Raw genomic sequence first — 5,993 nt, 5'->3', positions numbered from 1 at the left:
TTGGAAGTTGAAACATGTAGCCAAAAGGCTATATGGTTATCAATGTAGGCTTGCTTTGATGTTAAGGCAGTATGATTCAAATTTAGTCAATTAATTTAAACCATGCCTGTGATACCAATAACCAATTGAATTTAAATTTGTTAGTATTGACAACATTGAGCCAATGAGAGAATAAGAAATTGTCCTGTCATAGGAGGGTTTATAATGAAGGGCATTTGGAAAACTGGGGAGGGCAACTACTATCTGAGAACTAAACATTCAGCTCCCAAAGAAATCTCTAAGTTCTCTAACAAAGCACCATCTATCTATGAAAGGTACCAAGGCATTTTATAGCAAAACCTTGCAGGAGAAATTGCAGAGAAAACAGTGGAATCAACAGAAGGAAGGCATGAGATTCAGAGGAGTTGATAATCTGTGTGAATTATGTGAGACTAAGTTATAATTTACGGTTTTCTTAGTAATTGTGTGAAAGGAACAGCATAGTAGTAGAATCGTGAGATAACAAAATGTGGAGCTGGACAAACACAGCAGGCCGAGCAGCATCTTAGGAGCACAAAAGCTGACGTTTCGGGCCTAGACCCTTCATCAGAGAGGGGGATGGGGAGAGGGGTCTGAAATAAATAGGGAGAGAGGAGGAGTCGGACCAAAAATGGATAGAGGAGAAGATGGGTGGAGAGGAGAGTATAGGTGGGGAGGTAGGGAGGGGATAGGTCAGTCCGGAGAGGACGGACAGGTCGAGGGGGCGGGATGAGGTTGGGAGGTATGAAATGGAGTTACGGCTTGAGGTGGGAGGAGGGGATAGGTGAGAGGAAGAACAGGTTAGGGAGGCAGGGATGAGCTGCGTTGGTTTTGGGATGCAGTGGAGGGAAGGGAGATTTTGAAGCTTGTGAAGTTCACATTGATACCATTGGGCTGCAGGGTTCCCAAGCAGAATATGAGTTGCTGTTCCTGCAACCTTCGGCTGGCATCATAATGGCACTGCAGGAGGCCCAGGATGGACATGTCGTCGAAGGAATGTGAGGGGGAGTTAAATGGTTTGTGACTGGGAGGTGCAGTTGTTTATATTGCGAACTGAGCGTAGGTGTTCTGCAAAGTGGTTCCCCAGCCTCCGCTTGGTTTCCCCGATGTAGAGGAGGCCACAATGGGAACAGTGGATGCAGTATTCCACGTTGGCAGATGTGCAGGTGAACGTCTGCTTGATGTGGAAAGTCATCCTAGGGCCTGGGATGGGGGGTGACGGAGGTGGTGTGGGGGCAATCCTCTTCTTCACTTCTTCAAAAACCTCAATCAAGTTATTGAGACATAATTTCCCATGCACAACACCATGTTGATTATCCTTAATCAGTCCTTGCCGTTCCAAATATATGTAAATTCTTTTTCTCAGAATCCCCTCCAACACCTTTCCCACCACTGATGTCAGGCTCACTTGTCCATAGTTTCCTGGCTTTCCCCTACCATCTCTCTCAAATAAAGCAACAACTTTAGCCATCCTCCAGTTTTCAAGTACCTCATCCATGCCTATTGATGACAGAACTATCTCCACTAGGAGCCCATCAATCTCTTCCCTAGCTTCCCACAAAATTCTAAGATACACCTGATCCACTTTTATGCATTTTAAAACATCCAGTACCAACGCCTCTGTAATATGAACACTTTCTAAGATATCGCCATTTATTTCCCCAACTTCTCCAGTTTCCACATCCTTTTCCATAGTGAACACTGAAGAAAAATACTTTTAGTCGTTACCCTTTTGCCCTTAATGTATTAATAGAAACCCTTCGGATTTGCCTTAACCATATTTTCCAATGCTATCTCATGTCTCCTTTTTGTCCTCCTGGTTTTCCTCTTAAGTATACTTGCACTGCCCTTATACCCCTCTAGGGATTCACTCAATCTCTACTGTCTCTACTTAACCATTCTGGTCCAAAACCTCAATTTCTCTAATCATCCAACATTCCCTACACCTAACAGGAACACACTGGGGTCAGAGATAATGGGAACTGCAGATGCTCGAGAATCCAAGATAACAAAGTGTGAAGCTGGATGAACACAGCAGGCCACGCAGTATCTCAGGAGCACAAAAGCTGACGTTTCAGGCCAAGATCCTTCATCAGACTTTTGTGCTCCTGAGATGCTACTTGGTCTGCGGTGTTCATCCAGCTTCACACTTTGTTATCTTGGATTCTCGAGCAACTGCAGTTCCCATTATCTCTGATCCCAGTGTGTTCCTGTTAGGTGTGGGGAATGTTGGATGATTAGAGAAATTGAGGTTTTGGTCCAGCATCTCAGGAGCACAAAAGCTGACGTTTCGGGCCAAGATCCTTCATCAGACTTTTGTGCTCCTGAGATGCTACTTGGTCTGCTGTGTTCATCCAGCTTCACACTTTGTTCTCCAGGAACACACTGGGCTTGCCTTACCTCATTTTTGAATGCTTCCCACTTTTCGGACATCCCTCTACCTGCAAATATTCCCCTCCCCACCAACCAACTTTGAAAGTTCTTGCCTTGTACTGTTAAAATTGGCCTTACTCAAATTTAGAACTTTAACTTTTATATCAGGCCTGTCCTTCTCCATAACTATTTTAAACTAATACAGTTATGATTACTTGCCCCAGAGTGCTCCCCCAGGGAAACCAGAGTCATTTGCCCTGCCTTATTTCCCAAGAGAAGGTCAATTTTGGCTCCTTCTCTCGTAGGTACATCCATGTACTGCATTAGAAAATTTCCTTGCATGCATTGAACAAATTCCCCTCCATCCAATTTCTTAACACTATTGCAGTCCCAGTCTGTGTTTGGAAAGTTAAGACCCCCACCATTAACAAGCTAGTATTGTTACAGATAACTGAGATCTCCTTAAAAATTTGCTTCTAAATTTACCACTGACTAGTGGTGGCAGCCTACAGTGGCTCAGGAAGGCAGCTTACCACCTTGTCAGTGGAAATTATGGAAGGGCAATAAATGATGTCCCAGCCAGGCGTACACACATCCAGTAAATCAATCAATCAATGCACTGTGCTTTTTATACTCAGGCCATCAGTTTGTTTTCACCAATGAGCAGTTAATCGATAGTATGGTCTATCTGTTCAAGTGCATACAGCAGATGCCACCTGCTCTAACACAGGATGATAAGGATGTCTAAATTTAAACCTGTCCCTCACCTTGCTGCTGTGAGAACCTAATATTCTCAATCAGTGCCTCAGAGTAACCTTTCAGTTTCTATTTGAAAGATCTGAAACACCAGTTTTACACTGAAGCAGCAATTTTCTTTTATATCTAATTCCCAGCTGTAGATATCATTGTAACTGTCAACTTGAATTGCCCAAGAAGTTGTTCTTGGTGTGTCTATTTGAATTGCTGCTGTAACTTTCTGATACACTAGGGGGAATGGTAGGATACTTCACAGGCACTGAATGTAACAGTCGCTCACATCCTCACCGAGCTGGAACCTGGGCAACAGCCTAATTTGAACTGAAAGGGCAGCCATTTGAAGGGAGGACAGCGAATGCCCCTATAATGAGTGAAGTAGTGTTTATGAATCAAAATGTTTACAGTGTCACTTTCAGTCCAGGTCCTGCAGTGACTTCAGTTGTCCAGGTGACCTGAAAGAGTTCTTCACCAGCCTAAAATCACTGAAGATAAAATAGGAAATAAACAGATTGAGCAGCACTATGGGAACAAGGAGAGTGAAGTTATTATTTCAATAACGATTAAAGTTTAATCAATAATTGTGACAAATATATTAAAATACTGCTTGTTACATAAGCCATTTAGACAAACACTCATAAGATTTGTTTCAGATTCCTGCAGTTCTTTGAGTTGGCAGAGTTAGGACAGATTGATGTGTGAAGGAGTTTCATCCCGGGTTCAGAAACAAGAGTAACTGGTTGACACTGACAGCAGAAAGTGAGATCCTTACCACAAGAAGCTGTGAGACCAATACTCCATAGATTGGGCATCACAGAGAGAGAGAGAAATAACAAGCGTCAGGGTTAATTCCATATTACTGATAAGGAGAACGACATACACCATTGAACATTCACCCATGTATGCCCAAATTCAGATTGTAGTACTTGCCGTATTTTCTGTATAAGGGAAGCACGGTGGCTCAGTGGTTAGCACTGCTGCCTCACAGCACCAGGGACCCAGGTTTAATTCCAGCCTTGGGTGACTGTCTGTGTGGAGTTTGCACATCCTCCCTGTATCTGCGTGGGTTTCATCAAGGTGCTCCAGTTTCGTCTCTCAGTCTAAAGATGTGCAGGGTAGGTGGATTCGCCATGCTAAAATGCCCATAGTGCCCAGGGATTTTACATTAGGTGTACATTAGGTGGGTTAGACATGAGAACTGCAGCGTTAGGGGAATGGGTCTGGTTGGGATGCTCTTCAGAGAGGCAATGTGGACCTGTTTGGCCGAATGGCCTGTTTCCACATTGTAGGGATTCTGTGGTTCTTAAAAACAAAATCAAACCAAGATCTGGTCTTTTTCTTCCTGGATGTCTCAGGAACTGCTGGGGGGAAAAAAAAGCAGCAAATTAATATTCAAAGTTTCTCCAATTGACAACAAATTTTGAACTGTCTCACTCTACAAACAATTGGATCAGTCAGCTGATGTGCTTATTAATTAAATCACTATCTGTGTAAAGCTTTTAAACATCTCTCCATCTGGTCTCATACTGACGATCAGAATTGATTCCTGTGCAGACACTGACCAGCCTCACCATTATGTGGAGGTGTTGGTGTTGGATTGGAGTGGACAAGTGTAAAGAAGAGGTAACATTTAGGTCAGCATGTCAGATGTGAGGCCTTGTTTAGAAACTGTTTGGTTTCGAGTCAGACTGGTTTTATTTCAAAAGCAGGAATTTATAACATGCCATATTGAATGACTGTCTACAAATTCTGTGCTTTTTGAGCAAAGTGGAATGTGTCTGCAAATACAAATTTACCTAATAGAACCTTTCGGTCTCACAGTTTGTTTGGTACATTCTCGTCAATGGTGTGACCCATTGATCTTGCTCGAAATTCTCCAAAGCCAACACCACTGAACATTTCTTTTGGGAATATCCAATCTCAGAATTCCAAGGAAGTGCAGTGCGGTCTCCATCAGGCAAAAATATTGGAACACAGTTGGGGAAGACAGACATCTCCCCGCTGTATGGCGCTCGATGTCAGAAGGTAAGATTATAGGCCCAGTCTTTGAATGATCGTGAATAGATGAGTGAATAGGGAGATAAGACAACATGAGTGAGGTGGAGAATGTAGCTGTCTAGAAAGCCTAATCAGGAGCCTGCTTTGATGGTTGGGAGAGGGGCTAATTGGATCAGGCATGAAAGGCTTCATCTTAGTCAGATTGTTTGGGGAGGGGACGTTATCAGCAATAATTGGGGGCTGCTGGTTAACTTGGTCTTAACATTTCCAGGGCACCTACCCAGGAAAGAACTGTCTGAAATTCCTGATCCCAGGTTAAAATCAGAAATATTTGTGGAGAGTGCAGCTGGAGTGGTTGGAGAATTGACATTTTAAGATTTCCCAGGCAGTTCCCATGAAAGCCCATATGCTAGGACTTCAAGAGTAGCAATATGTATCTTAGATCTAGATTTTAAGATTTGGGCCGTGATTAATATCAGTAATAATTATCAGAATCCTATACTGACTGATCCAACATGCAGGAAAATCAGATTTGTTCAGAGGATCCAATTTTAAATTCCATGTGAGGCCGGATGAACACAGCAGGCCAAGCAGCATCTCAGGAGCTCCTGAGATGCTGCTTGGCCTGCTGTGTTCATCCGGCCTCACATTTTATTGTCTTGGATTCTCCAGCATCTGCAGTTCCCATTATCTCTCTCTCTCTCTCTTTAAATTCCATTCTTGTTGAACTAAGAACCGATCATTTTATTTTTGGTCTTATTGGTTTTGAAGTTATTTCTATGAATTAAATGATTTATTTATCTCCTTTTCCTCAGAGAAATGGTTCAATCTGTGATAGTTCTACAATTTTT

The sequence above is a fragment of the Stegostoma tigrinum genome, unplaced genomic scaffold (assembly GCF_030684315.1).
Source record: "Stegostoma tigrinum isolate sSteTig4 unplaced genomic scaffold, sSteTig4.hap1 scaffold_193, whole genome shotgun sequence".
NCBI classification, from domain to species: Eukaryota; Metazoa; Chordata; class Chondrichthyes; order Orectolobiformes; family Stegostomatidae; genus Stegostoma; species Stegostoma tigrinum.
Note: the sequence above shows the minus strand (reverse complement) of the source record.